Source organism: Macrotis lagotis, chromosome 8, assembly GCF_037893015.1.
Source record: "Macrotis lagotis isolate mMagLag1 chromosome 8, bilby.v1.9.chrom.fasta, whole genome shotgun sequence".
Lineage (NCBI taxonomy): Eukaryota > Metazoa > Chordata > Mammalia > Peramelemorphia > Peramelidae > Macrotis > Macrotis lagotis.
Window position 1 is genome coordinate 3,534,653 of NC_133665.1, and position 20,649 is coordinate 3,555,301.

Genomic DNA, 20,649 nt, shown 5'->3' on the forward strand with positions numbered 1-20,649 from the left:
AAAGATGTTAGATGGCAGAATCTGCCTCACTTGGAAACTGATGAAATATGTAATGTGATACAGAAAGAAGGGTTTAAAGGATGACTCCAAGGTTGTGAAGTGGGATGATTGGAAACCTAAATGAGACGGTTGGTTTGGAGAAAGGACAAAAACACGTATCTTTTCAGCCTACCTAGGCAGCTAGGTGGCATAGTGGATAGAGTATTAGTCAGGAAAACTCATCTTTTTGAGTTCAAATACAATCACTTATTAGCTGTGTGATCCTGGGAAAGCCACTTAACTTTGTTTGCCTCAGTTTCCTCCTCTGTAAAATGACTTGAAGGAAGTGGCAAACTACTCAAGTATCTTTGTCAAAAAAACCCTAAATGGTGTCATGAAGAGTTTAAAGCAACTGAAAAACAAACAAAACAACAAAAAAAAATCAATGAAGAATAAGCCTTTCCAGTCTACCACTGGATGCAATTCATTATTGGTCCCAAACTTGAAGTCTTTCTCAATTTTGTAGACCCCTTGATTTGCTTACATAGTCTTTGAGAAATCAGGGTCACTTTCACACCATGAGGAACTGAAATAGAATTTTAGTGGTTTTAAAAAAAAGACTATAACAAAACCCATTGCCTCATGCATCTTTATACAAATGTACCAATAATGGGTAACAGAGTAACTAGAAATCTTAAAGCATAGAGACAAATTCAATTGTATAGTTATCAATGAGACATGTGGTGGTACTGGAGTTCATGATGGTAATATGACTGGAAATTTATACCTTTTTGGTCAAAGAACAGAAAAGATAAAAGAGATGACAGGGAAGTATATTAAAATGATACATAGATGTGAAGAAATTTCTAGACTAGAGAGGGAGAAATCAAGGTAGAATATATTTAAGTGGGTATCAACAGAGGGAGAAACAAAAGAGATACAGTCACAGGAATATAGTACAGAACACCTAGCCAGAAGGAAAAGTAGTGATAGGCAACTTCAATAATTATTCAAAATAATTTCAGAAGTTCATTTGTATTTTTCATTTTGTCAAAATTCTTCAGTTTCCCAGTGACAAGGGATTTGACTTGCCAAGTGACAATGATGATCATGTTAATGATAATCTGACCAGTAATTATCCATTTTTAAATAGTATTTTATTATTCCAGTTACATGTAAAAATAATTTTTAATATTTATTTTTAAAAAATCTTGAATTTCAAATTTTCTCCCTCCTTTTTAGGGAGGGGGAGGAAAAGTTAAGCTATCTGATAGGGTTATATGCAATCATATAAAATATATTTCTATATTAGTCATGTTGTAAAAGAAACAAACCAAAAGAATAAAACAAGAAAATTAAAATAGTATATACTTCAATGTGTTTTTTCTTTAGATATGAAAAGCATTTTTCATCATGAATCCTTTGGAATTATCTTGAATCACTTGTATTGCTGAGAAGACCTAAGTCATTCATAGTAGATCAGAGTACAATGTAGCTATTAACTGTGTATAGTGTTTCTAAGTTCTGTTGACCTCATTTTGTAGCAGCAGTTCATTTAAGTCTTTCCAGGTTTTTCTGAAATCCATTTATTTTCTTAAATCCAAACTTATTGAAGAAATAATGAATATTTTAAAAGGAAAAAATCAATCTACCTTAGAATTCATTAAAGAAGAAAAAGTGAAGCATAGCCTGATATTTTGAGAATTTAGGGGAACAGATTAATGGGAGTTCAGAAATTTAAGCTTATATAGTCTAAAATTCTTCAAAAAAAAAAATCAGTCCAAAAGAAAAGCTTTCAAAACTGATTAACAAAAAAGAAGGAAAAGTCTAAAGAGATAAGATGAATATAAAGAAGCTCATCAATCAATTTAATTTTTTTAAGTTGGCAGCAAAAATGTATAGCAGAGATTTATATATAACATGAAAGGAACAAAATCTGAAAAAAAGAAGAAACCAGAAAAAATAGGATTTAAAAATTTTTTGTTTGATAAAACAGACATATATCGAAATACTCATACACTTCCCCTTACAGAAAAATGTTCGATGAAAAAAGGAAACAAAATCACCTCAGTATGACTGCTGAAAGAACATTTTCTGCTTTTGAAGCTTACTGACACCACAGAAAGGAAGTATGTGTGCCATAACTTTGTTAAAAAGGAAGTAATGGGGCAGCTAGGTAGTTCAAAGGATAGAGCACTGGACCTGGAGTCAGGAGGACCTGGGTTCAAATCCAGCCTCAGACACTTAATAATTACCTAGCTGCCTGAGCTTTGGCAAGTCACTTAACCCCACTGCCTTGCAAAATAAAAACCAAAATAAAAAAAGAAAGTAACAATATCCATTTTATGTGGTCTGAGTTTTCTTGTTTCTTAAGGGTTGACTTTATTTGTACTGTGTTTATCTATACTCAAGATGGGTAACCTTTCTTCTTGCCAAGGGTCATTTCAATATTTAACATCATCCGAGGGCTATGTTTAGTCAAACATTTAATTCATCCCTAAAAAGATCCTAGATTGATTGAATTTCATGTCCCATCTTTGGATGCCTTATGCCAGACCAATAACACAGCCAGGTCAGAGATCCACCCTCACCATATTTATCATGCCAGGCACTGTGTTAGGCAGCAAGGATAAAGAACAAGTCCTTATCCTCTAAAATCTGATATTTTACTTGAAAAAGAAGAGAAGTGGGATGAGGTGGGGCAGGTACTAACAACTGGGGAAATCAGGAAGATTCTCTTGTAGAGGCCTTGAAGGGAACTAAGACTTGGAACTTAAACTTAAAGGAAACTAAAAGTTCAAAAAGGTATGGGTAAGGAGGCAGTGAATTCTATGCAAGGAAAAGAGCCTGTGCAAAAGGCACAGAGGTGAGAGATTAAATGTTGTATACATGCTGTATACATGTCTATCTGGAGGACAGATAGAAACATGAGGGGTTATATGTAATCAGCTTAAAAGGTTAAGCTGGATACAGGAAGTGATGTAAATGCCAAACAAAGGAGACTGTAATAGGCAGTCACTGAGGCTTCTTAACTAAAGGATGATGAGGGTAAATCTGAGCTTTAGGCATGCCAATTTAGTAGTGGTATATAAAACAGAAAAGAGGGGAAAAAATATGGAAACTAGAAAATGCATTTAAGATGTAATTATAACATGCCAGTTGAGAGATGATGAAGGCCTACACTAGGCTGCTTGTGTTATGGAGAGAAGGGGAATGGAGGTAAAACTGACAGGACTTGGCTGTAGATGGGAAGTTCAGGGAACCCTTGGAAATGAAAGAATCCCTGACACAAAAAAAAGAAAAGTTAGAAGATTATGTCTACTAGAAGGTGAAAGAGGAGTTCAGTTTTCCACATGTTAAGTTGACAACAGGTATTTGGAGCTATGAGACTGGAGATTCAGCAAATGAGGTGGGTTGCATATGCGGACTGGGAACCAGTTGCAGAAAGAGAAGCTGAACTTGTAAAAGCCAATGAGAGTTTGTAGAGAGACGAGAGACCCCAGGACAAGAATCCTAATATAAACCCATTCACAGTGAGGAGATTTATGGATGATGATAGAGTCACAAAGATGAATTGATCAATCAGATAAGAGGAAAAACACTACAGCAAAAATCTAGAAGAAAAAATATTCAAAAGGGGGCTGTTAATCAGCATCCAACACTGCAGATTTTGTATAGTCATACTTTCTTTTGGGTCTACTTTATAGTCAATTTGTATCTCTTCATTTAAATCTTTCCATGACAAACTATGTTTTTGCTATTATTTTGTTAAATAATACACAGTTAAAAAGTAGTTTAATTTCATTTTGCTTACTTGAAAGTTTTTTTGTTTGTTTTTTTAGATTTTTGCAAGGCAAACAGGGTTAAGTGGCTTGCCCAAGGCCACACAGCCAGGTAATTATGAAGTGTGTGAGACCGGATTTGAACCCAGGTACTCCTGACTCCAAGGCCGGTGCTTTATCCACTATGCCAGCTAGCCGCCCCTACTTGAAAGTTTTTGCAAATAATAACTTTAGAATAAAAATTCTTTTTCAAAGGGTCATTTGTTATTATTATCTTAACTCAAAATAAGCTGAGGCTTATGGTAAATTCTAAGAAGTCTAAAAGAGCTCTTTTGGCCTACACTGGGAACAAGGGTAAAATGAAAGAAGGAATGGGGCTGCTGCTCAAGTGGACTACATAACAAAGATAGAAGACAGTTATTAAACTCATAGTTCTCTATCAAGGAGATATTGATCTTTATGCTAGAAAAGACAGCAAAAATAGTTAGCACCTAAAAAAAGAGCAGCAAGAGAACACTTCATAATCCTCAATGAATTTAAGTGACCAAGTCTGGGCAACACCCTTGTACTAAAAAGACTGACATATATGATTGCTGAACCACAATTATTGCTCTTCTTTGAAAATTCATACATAGTAGGAAAAAGAGGAAAAAAGAAGTCCCACACGATTAGGAAAAGAAATGTGCTAATTGGGGCAGCTAGGTGGCATAGTGGATAAAGCACCGGCCTTGGCGTCAGGAGTACCTGGGTTCAAATCCGGTCTCAGATACTTAATTACCTGGCTGTGTGGCCTTGGGCAAGCCACTTAACCCCGTTTGCCTTGCAAAAAAGCTAAAAAAAACACACACACACAAAAGAAATGTGCTAATTTTCAACGAAGAAGTGGAATCTTTAAAATATAGACTAATAAATTTAACTGAGAAATACTGATTAAAATAATAGAATGGATCATAAAAGGGATAGTTTGTGAGCACTTAAAGAGCACCAAAATTCAACAAAACTTTTTTTTTTTTAAATTATTACGCTGGGAGATGGAAAAAATGCCACAGCATTGTATTTCACTTCAGTTTTAGGAAAGCATTTGGAAATGTCTCTCAAGTTTGTGAACAATATGAGCTATATGATAATACCTGATGGATTCAGAGCCAGTTGAATAACTGAATATAAAAAATGTTCCTTAATAAACATATCAACTTGGGGAAAAATCTATAATGGAAAGTGCTAGAAATCTATTCTTGGCCTTGTGATGTGTAATTTTTTTTAAAGGATATTTATTTATTTATTTTGAATTTTACAATTTCCCCCCCAATCTCACTTCCCTCCCCCATCCCCCCCCCCCCCACAGAAGGCAGTCTGTTAGTCTTTACACTGTTTCCATGGTATACATTGATCTCAGTTGAATGTGATGAGAGAGAAATCATATCCTTAAGGAAAAAAAATAAAGTATAAGAGATAGCAAAATTACATAATAAGATATGGGTTTGTTTTTTTTTAAATTAAAGGTAATAGTCTCTGGTCTTTGTTCAAACTCCACAATTCTTTCTCTGGATACAGATGGTATTCTCCATCACAGATACCCCAAAATTGTGCCTGACATCACTCCCATGTTGCTGTTAGGGTATGCAATGTTCTGGTTCTACTCATCTCACTCAGTGTGATATATAAATTTTTTTAAAAAATCAAACTTGAATGAACACACAGATGGCAAGCCTAATGACTTTTCAAATGACACAAAGAGGGAACAGTTAGTATCATGATGCAAAAAGTAACAACAGGCTAGAATAATGGATCAAAGCTAATTAGATGAGATTTACTACACAAATATAAAGTCTACCTATCCAGTAGTTCACACGAGAAAAAAAAAGATCTAGGATCTTAACAGGATTATCAGCTTAAAGTCCACTCAATAGTATGACAAGGCAGCCAAAACAAAGGTAATGGAACCTTAATTTATGTTAAGCAAAGTATAGAATCCAGAACAAGAGATACCATTTGTACTCTTGTCAGATCACATTATCACATTTAACATATATTTATTATGTTTAGTTCAGGACATCACATTTTAAGAAGGGCATTGAAAAGATGAGATATAACTAGAGAAGGGTAACCAAGGTAGTTAGGATACAGGAGATGATGGCAAACAAGACAGGTTAAAGGATCTAAGAATGTTTAACTTGGAGAAAAAGAAGACAAGGGAAAGAAGACAGCTGTCTTCAAATACTTAAAAGACTCTAAGGTAGAAAAAAGATTAGATTTTTCCTGCTTCAACCTAGTAAGCATATCCAAAAAAAAAAAAAAAAAAAAGAATGTAAGTGGCAAAGAAACGGGGTTCAGCTTGTAAAGGAAAAATTTCTTAAATAAATTAAGAACTGTCCCAAAGTAGGCCTCAGCAGGTGTTCAAGCAAATGCATGATTACCACTTAGATCAGGAATATTTTAGAGGGGATTTCTATTCAGATATAGATAGATTAGATTATCTCAAAGATGCCTTCAATTCTTAAGATTCTGTGATTTTATGTACAATCCTTGCATCTGAAGATGATACTATCAATCTCCTCAAAGTCTACAATCCATAGGGTAGGTATTTGAGAACTGTTCTTACAAAGAGGAAATTGTTTTTGGTAGCCTTGGTTTAAATTAGTGATATACTTTTATGATCAATGCACACAGAAAAGTTCAATGCCACATCTAACTCAAACCATCTGACAATGATGAATACAGTGCCTTAAACGTGGGAGCTACAAAATTAACAAATCATTTCAGAACTAAATCCCATAATATCCAGAATAACTGCTATTTGCAATTATTAGCATCTTTGCTTCCCTTCATTTGTGCAGGTAATTGACATTGTTTTAAGTTGTAAAATTTTATGAATCTAAGCACTGATTCTAAGTTATTTGTTATAAAGTATTGTGCTATATTAATCCCACTAGCACAAGAGAGACTGAGATCATGCTGTGCACACTGACTGCTCTACTGAAGCCAAATGAAAGCCTCTGGCTTTCTACTAATATCTATTCATTTTGGCTCCTATCAATCCAAAACCAAAATATATCAAACTTGATGCAACCTAATATAACTTCCTTTTATCAAATGGCAGGATGATCTCCAGCAAGGCAGTCCTGGAAAAAAGCCAGGCTCCCAGTCTGGAAGCCACATTCACCATAGTACAACCTCATTGTTCTGGCTCTGTGTAAAGAATCAAGAACAGCAAGCTATCTAAGAAGCTACTGGGTGGGAAGATGAAGGAGGCAGAAGCAAGACTGGGCTGTCAAAGTAAACACATCTCCAAGAATGCCCTGACTGATAGACTAGCTGTAACTGATGTCTAAGTAGGTTAGTGCTCTCTTACTCACTACAAGCCTAGAATCCAAATTTTTTTTTTTTACAAATTGTGGTTACAATCACAGAACTAATGAAAAAGGTTATTAATAGTATCACCTTTTTAGCCACTCTGGCTAACCAAGATTTCAACTATTGGTAGATAGATAGATAGATAGATAGATAGATAGATAGATAGATAGATAGATGATAGATAGATGGATAGGTAATCAATATTCTACTAAATCACTTTGTGGTCAGGGAATCAGTAGAGGCAAATCATCATCTGTTTCTCTTGAAAAGCACACCAAGGCTAGTCTACCACTAAGTCATATGATGTTCTAGGAAGGGTCCCTGTTGCCTATGCCACCTCCCAAATACACATATTACCTGAAATCCTACCACAGAGAATCCTTCCTTCAGATTAACATGGTCTTTAAAAATACAAATAATAATGGGAAGGGGTAAGAAGGGAAAATTAAGGTTCATATCTTAGGGTGAAAATATGTATCAGATAGATGCTAACAACTAAAATTAAGATACTAACAAAATTGGAGTTTTGAAGGGATAACTTGGGAAATAGGCACTACCCCAGAGATGATATACTTGGTTACAGACAGTCCTGTAAAGAATTATTTACCAGGAGGCATTATGGAGTCACTGAGTCCCTGGTGAAACACAGAGATGGTACTAAAGACTTTAACTTTGCTCTAGAGGCTGGGTTATATGGATCCCATTTCAAGTATAAGGATGTATGATGAGGAGGAGGAAAAGAAAAATATCAAATATCTGTTTCTTTGTCCTTCCTATTCTCCTTCTCTAGGGGAAAAAATGATCACATTAAGTCTATTTTAAATGCACTAGAGGCAGGTTTTTGTCACTCTTCCACAATTTATTTTGTCTAAAGTGATTCCAGGATAAAAAGAGTGCTGTCAATATAAGATGTTACTGGAAAGTGTTATCTCCACATTTCTCAGGGAATGGACTGAACTCCTATGCCTACTTAGTTGGTGTTTACACTGGTAGAGAGAACTCTCTTTCTATTTTGTAGCTATGGCATCACAATCCCATTTGTTGGCCTCAGGGTTCATTTATTCCCCAGGAAGCAGGTTCTCAGGCATTTGCCAGGGAATAGTGCTCTTTCCTTTTTTGTTGAGTGAAATGAAATGAGGCTTTCTTCCTTTCCCATCACTTACAGCTTTTAAACAAAAAGCCTCCACAGACCCACTACTCCAAGAGGTTTCAGCCAGACTCTGCTCCCTGGATCATGTTTTTAGAGGGTGGGAACCCAGCATCAAAGGAAAAACTAGAGCACTGTGGAGCCCAAATGTGCAAAAGATATAAAGGAACAAAACAAAGGCTAACAAGGCAAGTAGCTCCTTAAAGGGACCCAAAAAAATAAGCATTAGAGATGTGTGACAATCTAAGAAATCTGTCAAGGAAGGACAGGGTTTAGAAGAAAGTAACTGATGAGCTCCTGATACAAAAAACAACACAGAAATAGCACTGAAGAACAATGAATGAGGAAAATAGGCCATCTTTTTAGGGAATACAACTGATAAGAGGGAAGAGCAAGTGCATATAAAGACTCCTTGTAACATCACCTAATTGTCCTGTTATTCAAAATTTGTGATGTCTTTGTGAATCTGTGAGTTCATAAACAAGACCAATTTGTATGTTATTTTACAATAGTCATGCATGCAGTATGAATTCCATGAGATGATAGAGTGCTGGCTTCAAAGTCAAAAGGCCAGGGTTTGAGTTCCGCCTTTGAGACATATTGGGCAAGTCACCCTCTCAGCTCATGACTGCAAATATGAGGAAGGTCAAACTGAATTGGTAGAGGAAGTTTACTAACCTGGGAGAGCCTTATGCCAAAAGAATTACAGGTACAGTCCCTATCCCCTCATTCATTTAACATTAAAATATACAAATTTGTCTTTGAATTCTTTTGCTTCAAGTGCCTAACATGGCATTTTTGATTTCTTCATTTTGGAGTATATCCTGTTTAATTCAAAGGACTTATGCCCAGCTTAATCCACCCTACAGTAAAAATCTCATTAGACATCATTATTTATTATTAACTATTAATATAGCTGACAATTCCATAGTGTGTTAAGGCTTGCAAAGTGCTCAGTTTAGATTCCAATTTGTTACTCACAATGTTCCTGTGAAGTAAATACCAGTTATCATTATCCTCATTATTAATGTCACCCGAATTTTATGGATGAGAAATGGGCTCAGAGAGATCAAGCAACTTGTCCATAAGCAAGTATATCAGAGGTGGGATTCAAACTCCTGTAACTTCTCCTGCTCTTAAGTCTAATGTCCTTTTCATTTCAACAAGTCATCTTTCAGCAGAATTCAAAATTCAGAATTTAGTCATAGAATAAGTGAACTCGGGCAAAAGTACAGTCTGGTCTGTAGAAGAAAGGAAAGATTAGTGCACACAGGGACACTTAAGAAGGGAAGTATGTTGTTCTATCTTGTTATTATTTTGTTGTTCAGTCACATCTGACTCTCCATGACCACATTTGGGGTTTTCTTGGCAGAGATGCTGGAGTGGTTTGTCATTTTTTTTCTTCAGCTCATTTTACAGATGAGAAAACTGAGGCAAACAGGGTTAAGTGGCTTGCCTAGGATCTCACAGCTAGTAATTTTCTAAGGCCAGATTCAAATTTAGGAAGATGAACTTCCTCAATTCAGGCCTGGCACTTTTATCTACTTTACCACTTAATGGCCTAGGGTGGCAACAGTAGGCTGCCCTTTTCATTATGCATATATTCTCATTCCTCACTGTTTCCTCCGTTTTTTTCTTCACCTTTATTCTCTCTTAGCCTTACACTGTTGCCCTGACCATGGCCACTACACTTAGCCCTCACTACTAAAAAAATTTCTGGTCTATTAAGATAATCTCAAATATAATTTAGTAGATAAGAATACTTTAGATTAGCCCATTGATATTTATGCCTAATTTAACCAGATTTATAGCTTTTAACCTGAATTACTAAAGAGGAAATTAGAATACAGTAGAAACAAGAATATGAAAAGTGATAAATAGTGATAAATTCAAACCTTTGTCACAAACTCATCTATGTTTTTCACTTATTCTGATAGGTACTATTTATTACTAAGCATTTTCTTGTGTTGTAAAAGAAATGCTATTCAAATGGTGCATTTATCTGACTCTCATTAGTAAAATGAAAGGCCTTGCCTGAATGATTTCTACAGTGCCTTTCAGTTCTAACATTATATGAGTTCTTGATTCTACACAAGAGCATTATACAGTCAGCCAAGGACTGAGCACTGGTCTTGGAGTCAGGAGGATAGGAGTTCGAATAACGTCTCAGACACTTGACTTTTATTAGCTGTGTGACCTTGGGCAAGTCACTTTAACCCTGATAACCCAGATGCTCTGGAGGAGAAAGTAAGGCTGGTGACTTAGCATAGCAACCCCTCAATCAAATCTAATTCATGTGCTTAACATGGCATCACCTCACTGATGGGGTGGTGGTCTTCAAAAATGAAGGACAAACATTAGTTATCAAACCATCTCTGAGAGGTCCCTATCTTATCATACTCTTTTTTTTTTTTAGGCTTTTGCAAGGTAAATGGGGGTTAAGTGGCTTGTCCAAGGCTACACAGCTAGGTAATTATTAAGTGTCTGAGATCGGATTTGAACCCAGGTACTCATGACTCCAGGGCCGGTGCTTTATCCACTGCGCCACCTAGCCGCCCTATCATACTCTTAACAGAGATACTTGATACCAAGATTTTCCCCCAATTGATCACTTCTCTTAGCCTAGTTAGTTGCATTGATTTTGTTCAATATCATGTAATGAAAATTAACTATCATTTATATTTCCAGGGCTTATCAAAGTACCACAAATTTATCAAATGCTTTATCCATACCTTTGTTTCGTTAAGAATTCTCTCCCAGCATTAGTTATAAGAGGTACTTGATCTAATTTCTCTTCTAAATCTTTTTATGGTATAACTTTTAATATTCAAGTTATATATACATTTTGACTATATATATATATATATTAGGAGAATTTTCTCCCCAAATGGTTACACATTTAAAAAAATTCTCTGTAAAATTCACTTTATGTGATACACACTAATCCCCGATAATGGCAGATAACTGAATTATCACTATAATTATTTTAGAGTTTAGGCAACAACCAATGGGGATGCTGTTCTTTCTCCCTGGAAGGGAGCGTGAGGAAAAACCCTTAAAATCTGAAGCATCTAAATGGTGGATCTGGCATTCCCTAAAACTGTTAGCTCTCCCCTATTATATATCTATTTTTGTGTAAACAATAGTCATACAGAGAAGCAATGTAGTATAGTAGGAACAACAATGAATGGAGTCAGGAAAGCCACAATTGAGCATTGGTTCTCCCACCTATGAACTGAATCACCTTGAACAAACACCTGACTTGCCTGAGCTTCAGTTTCTTCATTTGTACAAAAAGTACAAGAGAATCTGAAGGCTCAGGTGGAGCAGTGGATCTGGTGTTGAACCTGAATCTCGGAAGACCCAAGTTTAAATCTGGTTTCTTAGCTGTGAGACCCTTAGCAACTAGACAAGGCAAGTCCCTTTCATCTCTGTCTGCCTCAATTTTCTCAAATGTAAAGGGAGAAAAGTAGCACTTACTTGTCAGGTTTGTTGCTTTGGGGATCAAATGAGGTAATATTTGTGAAAAGGGTTTGACACAGTTCTTGGCACATAATAGGTACTATAGAAATGCACCAGATCTTTTTAGAGTCACAAGGCTTAGGGTCCAGATCCTGGTACTGCAATTTACTACTCTATGACCTTAGGCAAATTGCTTAACCTCTCTGAGATTCAGTTTCTTGTTGGATTTGATTCTTAAGGTTTCTATTAGTTCTAAATTTATAATCCTAAATCATATTCCAAAGACCTAAATCCGCATGAGACACTACAACTTGTATTCATCAAGTAACTTAATAAAGTCAATATTAAATTCAGTGGTTTTTCAACAAATGAGTTTCAACAAATAATTACTAGATACCCCATCTTTAAGACTCAAAAGCGGGTTTTTCTTTTTCATAGCCAGGGACAGTAATGTTTAGGAAAAAATCACATTGCTACCCAGAGCTACTAGATACCCCATCTTTAAGACTCAAAAGCAGGTTTTTCTTTTTCATAGCCAGGGACAGTAATGTTTAGGAAAAAATCACATTGCTACCCAGAGCAGTCAAAATCAAATTCTCATGACAAATTTGTAAATGTTTCTTTGTATTATTGTATAAGAAAATATTCTTCTAGAGCAGAGGTTCTTAAATCTTTTTTTGTATCATGGATTCCACAGACAGTATGGATTTCTGAGAATATTTTCAAATGCAAAAAATAGGATTACAATGAAAACCAAATATAATGAAATGCAGTTATCAAAATATTAAGAAAAAATAAATTCATAGATGCCAGGTTAGATGCCATAGATGACTTGCCTGGAATGTAAGAATTTATTTATTTTCTCAGTCAAATACTTGAGAGTTAGAGGGTCTTAGATAACATCTAAACTCCTCATTTAACAAATGAGGAAATTTAACTCAGATATATTATTGACTTGCCCAGTATCACACAATTAGCTACATTAGAACTGGAACTAAAATTCATGACTCTACAAGTCTCTAATATATATAAAGGCCTCAGATGATATCTAAGTTTTTTTTGGGAGGGGTTGTTTTTTTTAGAATTCTGCAAGGCAAATGGGGTTAAGTGGCTTGCCCAAGGCCACACAGCTAGGTAATTATTAAGTGTCTGAGGCCGCATTTGAACTCAGGTACTCCTGACTCCAGGGCCGGTGCTCTATCCACTACGCCACCTAGCTGCCCCGATAATCTAAGTTTTAAGGAACACCTGCAAATGATTCTAAACCCTAACCTGTTTTATGAAGGTTATGCACAGATTTGTATGAATGCTAAGTTACCACATGACTAGAACAAGTATCTAATTATCCACAATGATGTGAGAGGGAAGTGAAGGTGGTGAGAAATTAATGATGCAGATAACCTAAAAGCGTATCTAAAAATAATGTATAGTTGACTTTTAGAACTTATTTCTGTTCTTATATTTGTATATAGAGAGTTAAATATAATGTCTTGGGAATTCTTAACAAGATGAGTCAGCTGCAAGCTCAATGAGTCAGCAATGTGATATAGCAGCCAAACTAAATGAGGCTTTAAACTACAAGTAATAGAAATATAGTGTCTAAAGCAAAGGAATAATAGTACTCTGAACTCTGCCCTGTCAGATCACATCTGTATCATATATCCAAGTGTTAGCACCACATTTTAGAAGGGACACTGACAAGGAATACATCCAGAAGAAGGCAACTAGTATAATCAGGGAATTCAAAATCAAGCCATGTGAGATCAAATAAAAAAAACTGAAAGATATTTAGCTTAGAGAAAATATTGTAACTGTTGTCAAAATAAACCTGTCATATGTAAGATGATTAGACTTGTATGACTTGAATGCAGAGAGAAGAATTATGATTTATGGATGGAAGTTTCTAGATAGATTTTAGCTTAATATAAAGAAAATATGAGACAGCATGGCACAAGTGGATATACCAGGTCTCAGATTCAGCAAAACTTGAGCTCAGATCCTACTTGGTTCTATGATTGAGCAAAACCTTTATTCTACGCCAGAGGCAAATTTCCAAGATTACAGTAGTGCAGAAGGGTAGTTCAACTACACTGGTAAAGAATGTTTTCTATACTAAAGAAAAGCATAAGAATGGACCATAAGGAAAATTTGCTACAACTGTTCTTGTTCAGCTGTGACCAACTTTTTCTAACCCCATTTAGGGTTTTTCTTGGCAAAGATAATGATTTGCCATTTCTTTCTCCATTTAACAGATGAGAAGGCAGCTAGATCCCATAGTGGATGGAGCACTGGCCTTGGAGTCAGGAGGGCAGGAGTTTGATTCCAGTCTCAGACATTTGATTCATACTAGCTGTGTGACCTTGGGCAAGTCACTTCACATTGATTGCTTTGCATACAGGGCCACTTCCTGTTGTCCTGACCCATATCTGGCCACTGGACTCAGATGACTGTGGAGGAGAAAGTGAGGCTGGTGATTTACCACAGCACCCCCCTCACTTAAATCCAATTCATATGCTTGTCAGGGCATTACTTCTTCTTATGTCATGGTCCTCTTCAAGAATGAAGAACGGGGGGGGGGGGGGGGGCGGCGGCTAGGTGGCACAGTGGATAAAGCACTGGGCCTGGAGTCAGGAGTACCTGGGTTCAAATCTGGTCTCAGACACTTAATAATCACCTAGCTGTGTGGCCTTGGGCAAGCCACTTAACCCCATTTGCCTTGCAAAAACCTAAAAAAAAAAAAAAAAAACCCAAAACCCCACAAAAACCAAACAAACAGAAGAATGAAGGACAAATATCTATCTAACATATGAGAAAAATGAGGCAGAGAGGGTTAAGACACTTGCTTACAGTCAAGCAGCTAATAAGCATCTCAGGTCAATCCAAGTTCAGCACTCTGTTCACTGTGCAAACTAATTGCCCCTAACAATTGTAGAGGTATTCAAAAATGGAATGGAATGCTTCAGGAGGTAATTTTCTATCACTGGAGGTCTTCAAGTAGACTGGATGAATACCTTTCATTGATGATATAAAAAGGATTCAGGCTTTGGGCTTGGGCTGAACTAGATGAGCTCTGAAGGTTATTTAAAAAAGATTTTTATTGCTGTCTTGTTTTTATATTGCTTAAGATTTCCTCTGCATCTTCTCTTCTTCCAGTTACCTATCCCTTTTACAATAGATTTTTTTTAATTCAAAAAGAGGAAGACAATAGAAAAATTCAGCAAAACCCATCAAATCAATGAAAACAATTGATTGTATTTATATACTCTAAACTCTCCCTCCCTTCCTACTTCTCCCCACCCCAACTCCCCACCACCCCCAGCTCTACAAAGAGTATGACCTGACTTTTCATCTCTTGAGGTCAAGTTTGTTCTTCATAAGTTTGCAGTATTAATTTTTACTGTTTTGTGATGGTTGTTCTATTTACATTATTGTATTAAATGTAATTTACCGTTTTCCTGGCTCTGCTTACTTTATTTTGTATCAGAGAACACCAGTCTTTCCATGATTCTCTGTATTCATCATATTCATTGTTTCCTGAAACACAGTAATATTCTATTATATTCATGGACATTTTGTTTAGTTATTCCTACGTCAGTTTTAAGTTTATGAATCTATAATACTGTACTGTTTTTATGCTCATGGAAATCTGGCTTTCACTAAAAGGCATTATCACTAGATGATTCTTCATTATCACCCAAACACACTGAGTCAGGACTTCAGTGCTTGCAATGGCAACTTGCAGATTCTTCCTTTGCTATCATTATTTAATTGTTCCACCTTTGTGGGTCCCTCACTCCATTCTTCTCTTTCTCCTGGTTCAGCACACTGCTGCTATTTACTCACTCTTCCTCTTTTCTCAAATATTTCAATACGTAGCTCATAGTCATCATCTCTACCAATTCCTGACCTCTTATTTGAAGTCTTCAATACACAAACTGATGTCTCTTCAAATACTCTAGTCTCTCAGTTTATCAATATCAAATCCCATGACTGACATTTTTTTAAAGGAAACATCATGATGAGAGCAAGAAGTAGAAACAGATCACATATTTTAAAAACTGTAACTTTTATTTTAATATTTTTTGTTATTCTGAATTTAGCAAACATCAATAAGCATATACATAAGCATTTCCACATTCACAGAAGTTTGTACATAAACAAATGAATTTTTATTATGTCCAGCTTTTATTTTTTTTTATTTTTATTTTAAGGCAATGGGGTTAAGTGACTTGCCCGAGGTCACACAGCTAGGTAATTATTAAGTGTCTGAGTCCAAATTTGAACTTGGATACTCCTGACTCCAGGGTCAGTGTGCACTATCCACTGTGCCATCTAGCTGCCCCTCCAGCTTTCATTTTTTTTAAAAATCAACAATTTCAAATCTCTCCTACTTGTCTTTCTCCTAATATCCTTTTGTTTTCTTCTGTGTTTAAAAAATAACAACAATTACTCCTTTCCTTTTCCTAATTTTTTTGGCGGGGCAAGTTATCATTATTGCTAGTTTTGCTCTCTCTCCCAAGTTCCCTCACTCAATCAAAAAAGACAATTTTGTAACAAATAAGAATTGTCAAGAAAAATAAGTCCACACAAAAACCAAGCCAAAAATGGATATCAAAATCTGTTCCATGAGTCTCATTCTTGGGTGGTAGGTGGCATCCTTCATTATCAGTCCTCTAGAGTCAAAAGTAATCACTGTTTTGGTAAGTTCTTAAATCAGGATTAACATCTCCATTGTCAATCACTCATAAAGATGGTCATACATCGGATCTCACCATCCCACATAACTGCTGTCTTTATGGTACAGAAAAACTCTGAAATTTCTTAGCAATTCAGGAAAGAGAGTAATTTCCTGTTTTGTTTTGTTTTAGATTTTTTTTTTCAAGGCAATGGGGTTAAGTGGCTTCCCCAAGGCCACATGGCTAGGTAATTATTAAGTGTCTGAGGTCAGATTTGAACCCAGGTACTCCTGACTCCAGGGCCGGTGCTTTATCCACTGCATCACCTAGCTGCCCCTACAGAGACTATTTCAAAGAGAAAGTGCCTTACTCTTTAAGACAACAACTTATTCTACTTCTCCCATCTTCTCACTTCTATTAGACGTACTCTGCAAATTAGAAACAGAGATATTAATTGACTGCAGAATGGCTAAACAAATTATGGTACATGAAAGTAATGGAATTATTACTATGCTGTAAGAAATGATGAATATGACAAATACAGAGAAGCATGAGGAAAAATATTAGCTAATAAATAGTGAATAAGTAGAACAAGAAAACAATATATACAATGACTACAACAGTGTAAATGGAAACAAAATAAAAAGGGAATGTTATAAAATGTTATAAAATTACAAAGAATAAGTAAGGTCTCAGAGAAAGGACCTCTCCATCTCCATTCCTTTGTGAAGGGTAGGCCTCCTTACACAAATGGAGAACACTGTATATATTCCACACTTTTTTCAATGTACAGTTTTCTCTTTTTTTTCACTTCCTCTTTTTTTTTTTGAAAAATATTCTATGTCTCTGGAAGAGGAGAGAGGGAAGGGTAAAGGGGGAAATGTAAGCAATGCAAAAATAAATAACAATAATTTTTTTTAAAAAGTCTACAATCGGGGCGGAGCCAAGATGGCAATAAGAGCAGATCCTGTCTTAGGCACTCTCTCATAAATCTTTGAAACTAAGGACTTTAACTAAATTTTTGAGAGACAGAACCCACAGAGGGACCCAATGAGGCAGTTCTCCTACTCAAGGTAACCTGGAAAAGAGCAGAAAGGCTCTGCTCTCCGGGGTCGGAGGGACGACCACCAGAGCGAAAGAACTTCAGCCTCCCGGAGGCAGCCCCAGGGTGCTGGGAGCCACAGCTCACAGCAGCGGGGGAGTTTCCTGAGCTACACCCTGGGGAGCACCAGGCACAAATTGGGGAAACAGCAAGGGACCTCTGTCAGAGCAAGCACCTGAAGCCCAGCCCTCAGGGAACACAGCCAGCAGCTTGGCCAAGGCAGTCCAGATCTGGAAACAGAAGCAGGCAGAGCCAGTAAGCAGGAGCCCCCAGGGCATGAGCCTGTTGAGCTGAGGGAGGGGAGTGAAGAGAGACTGTGGAGCTCTGTCCTCTGCCCCTGGAACAAGACTCTGGGGCTCTGAACACATTCAGATCCTGATTGCAGTCTAGGCCCCCCCATAGAACAGCAGGGCCCCCCCACCTCAGCCCCGTGGCAGAGTGGGGTGCATATGGTCATTCACAGACCAGGAGGGAAGACAGAGCCTCACACACTGAGACCCTTGTGGGAGTGTCCCAAAAGCTCAGGAAGCACCCCCAAAACAGGCTTAGGCTGGGGAAAATGAACAAGCAGAGAAAAAAGAGGAACACCATTGAGAAATACATTATCTATGATCCCAAGAAGGATCAATATGTTCAGTGTGAAGATGAGGAAACAACCTCCTGCATCTAAAGACTCCAAGAAAAACAGAAATTGGGCTCAGGCTATGACAGAGCTCAAAATAGACTTCGAAAATCAAATGAGGGAGACAGAAGAAAAACTGGGAAAAGAAATGAGAGAGATGCAGGAAAAACATGAAAATGAAGTTTGCAGCCTAGTCAAGGAAATCCAAAAAAATGCTGAAGAAAATAGCATGCTACAAACCAGCTTAGGTCAAATGGATAAAACAGTTCAAAAAGTTATTGAGGAGAAGAATGCTTTAAAAAGCAAAATTGGCCAGATAGAAAAAGAGATAAGAAAACTCTCTGAGGAAAACAAATCCTTCAGACAAAGAATAGAACTCAGGGAGATTGATGAATTTACAAGAAATCAGGACTCATTACTTCAAAACCAAAAAATGAAAAATTAGAAGAAAATGTGAAACATCTCATTGAAAAAACAACTGATATGGAAAACAGATTTAGGAAAGATAATTTAAAAATTATTGGAATACCTGAAAGTCATGATCAGGAAAAGAACCTTGACATCATTTTCAAAGAATTACTACAGGAAAATTGCCCTGATATCCTAGAAGCAGAAGGCAAAATAGAAATGGAGAGAATCTACTGATCCCCTTGAGAAAGAGATCCCAAAAAACCAACCCCTAGGAATATGATAGCCAAGTTCCAGAACTCCCAAGTCAAAGAGAAAATATTACAAGCAGCCAGAAGGACACAATTCAAATATTGTGGAGCTACAATCAGGATCACACAGGACTTAGCAGAAAATACTTTAAAAGCTCATAGGGCTTGGAATATAATATACTGGAAGGCAAAAGAGCTTAGAATGCAACTGAGAATCAACTACCCAGCAAAACTGAATGTCCTCTTCCAGGGGAAAAAGATGGACTTACAATAAACAAGGGGAATTTCTAATGTTCCTGTTGGAATGGCCAGAGCTGAACAGAAGGTTTGATCTTCAAATACAGGACTCAGGTGAAGCATAGAGAGTGGAGGAGAAGGGGGAAATATGAGGGACTTAATGATGATGAACTGCATGTATTTCTGCATAGAAAAATGACACTGATAATACTCATATGAACCTTCTCAGTTAATAGAGCAGGTAGAGGGAGCTTTTATAGATGAAGCACAGGAAAAAGCTGAATTTGAAGATAAAATATGGTGTAAAAATGGAGTCAATAGAAAAAAAGGGAAATGTAATGGGAGAAAGAAAAAGGAGAGGGATAATAGGACAAGATATCTCACATAATAAGATTTTTCTTTATTACAATGAGCTATTGCAATGATATGGAAGGAGGGGAAGGCAAGGGGGAATGAGGGAATCTTCACCCTCATCAGAGGTGGCTAAGAGAAGAAACAGCATATATACTCAATGGGGTATAGGCATCTGGAGTAAGAAGAAAAGTGGGGGGACAGGGGGAAGGGGGGGATGTGAGTGATGGAGAAGAGGATGGACCATGGGGGGAGAGTGGTCAGATATAACACATTTTCTTTTTTACTTCTTGCAAGGGGCTGGGATTGGATGGCCTGTCTGGGACCATAGGGCCAGGTGGATGCTGGGCCTAAGGGGTGGTAGGGGGGTTTGGGGCTTCTTAGCCCCCAGGACCAGGGATCTGTCTGCTATGCCACTCAGATACCCTACAGCAGAGTCAGAGTGAAAGGAGAGAGAAACTATAGTACATGGTAGTGGAGAAATAAGAAAGGAGGGAGTTGCATCACCAATGGCAAAGGTGGAAAAATATGTAAGTAACTTTTGCAATGGACTTATTATAAAGAATGTGATCCACCTGCAACAGTTGTTGGTGTTGGAACAAAGACTGAAGCACATTTTTCATTATTATTATTTGGGGGGGGGTTCAGGGCAAATGGGGCTGGGTGGCCTGCCTGAGGCTGCATAGCAGGGTGATCATTGGGTGTCTGAAGCCGGATTTGGACCCGGGTGTTCCTGGCTCAAGGGCCAATGCTCTGTCCGCCACCGAGCCACCCCTACTATTATTACTATTTTATTTTATTTTGGGTCTTTGTTTTTCTTTTTTTGGTTTTTGCAGGGCAGTGAGGTTGGGGTGGCTTGCATGTCACATGGTTGGGTGATTGTTGGGGCTGGGGCTGTTTGTTGGGGCTGGATATGGGCTTCGGGTGTTCCTGGCTCCAGGGCTGGTGCTCCGTCCATTGCGCCACCTGGCCATACCTACAATTATTACTATTTTTTATTTTAATTTTTTCTCTTCCCTTTACTTTATCGCTCAAGCGATATTTTTTGGGGGGAGGGGTAATTTGTTTACTCTTAAACAAGAATATTTTATTAATGTATTAAAAAACATTATCTGTACAAAATGAGGACAAATAAATATTAAATATAAAAAAAGAAAGGAATATACTTAGAGGCTGTGGTAGAAATTAACTGTGATTTGAGCAAACTTTTAACTCTTAAGGGTTGTGTTTATATTGGGATGGTTGTAATGAGGGTACCTGACAAGGCTATGTGGGTAT

At 37.1% G+C, this 20,649-nt stretch overlaps 1 protein-coding gene across 4 annotated transcripts in view; it reads right to left on the reverse strand.

Moving 5' to 3' along the window:
- The window catches only part of CDIP1 (cell death inducing p53 target 1), a 74,189-nt gene that overhangs the window by 41,874 nt on the left and 11,666 nt on the right, over positions 1-20,649 (reverse strand). The window contains exon 2 of one of the 4 annotated variants that reach the window (XM_074196274.1): positions 15,194-15,258. The exons of 2 other annotated variants lie outside the window; for them this stretch is intronic. The gene's annotated coding sequence lies outside the window, so the exon portion shown is untranslated. Of the gene's footprint in view, positions 1-15,172; positions 15,259-20,649 lie in introns of all 4 variants that reach the window. One more of the 4 variants, XM_074196276.1, reaches the window with a different exon arrangement.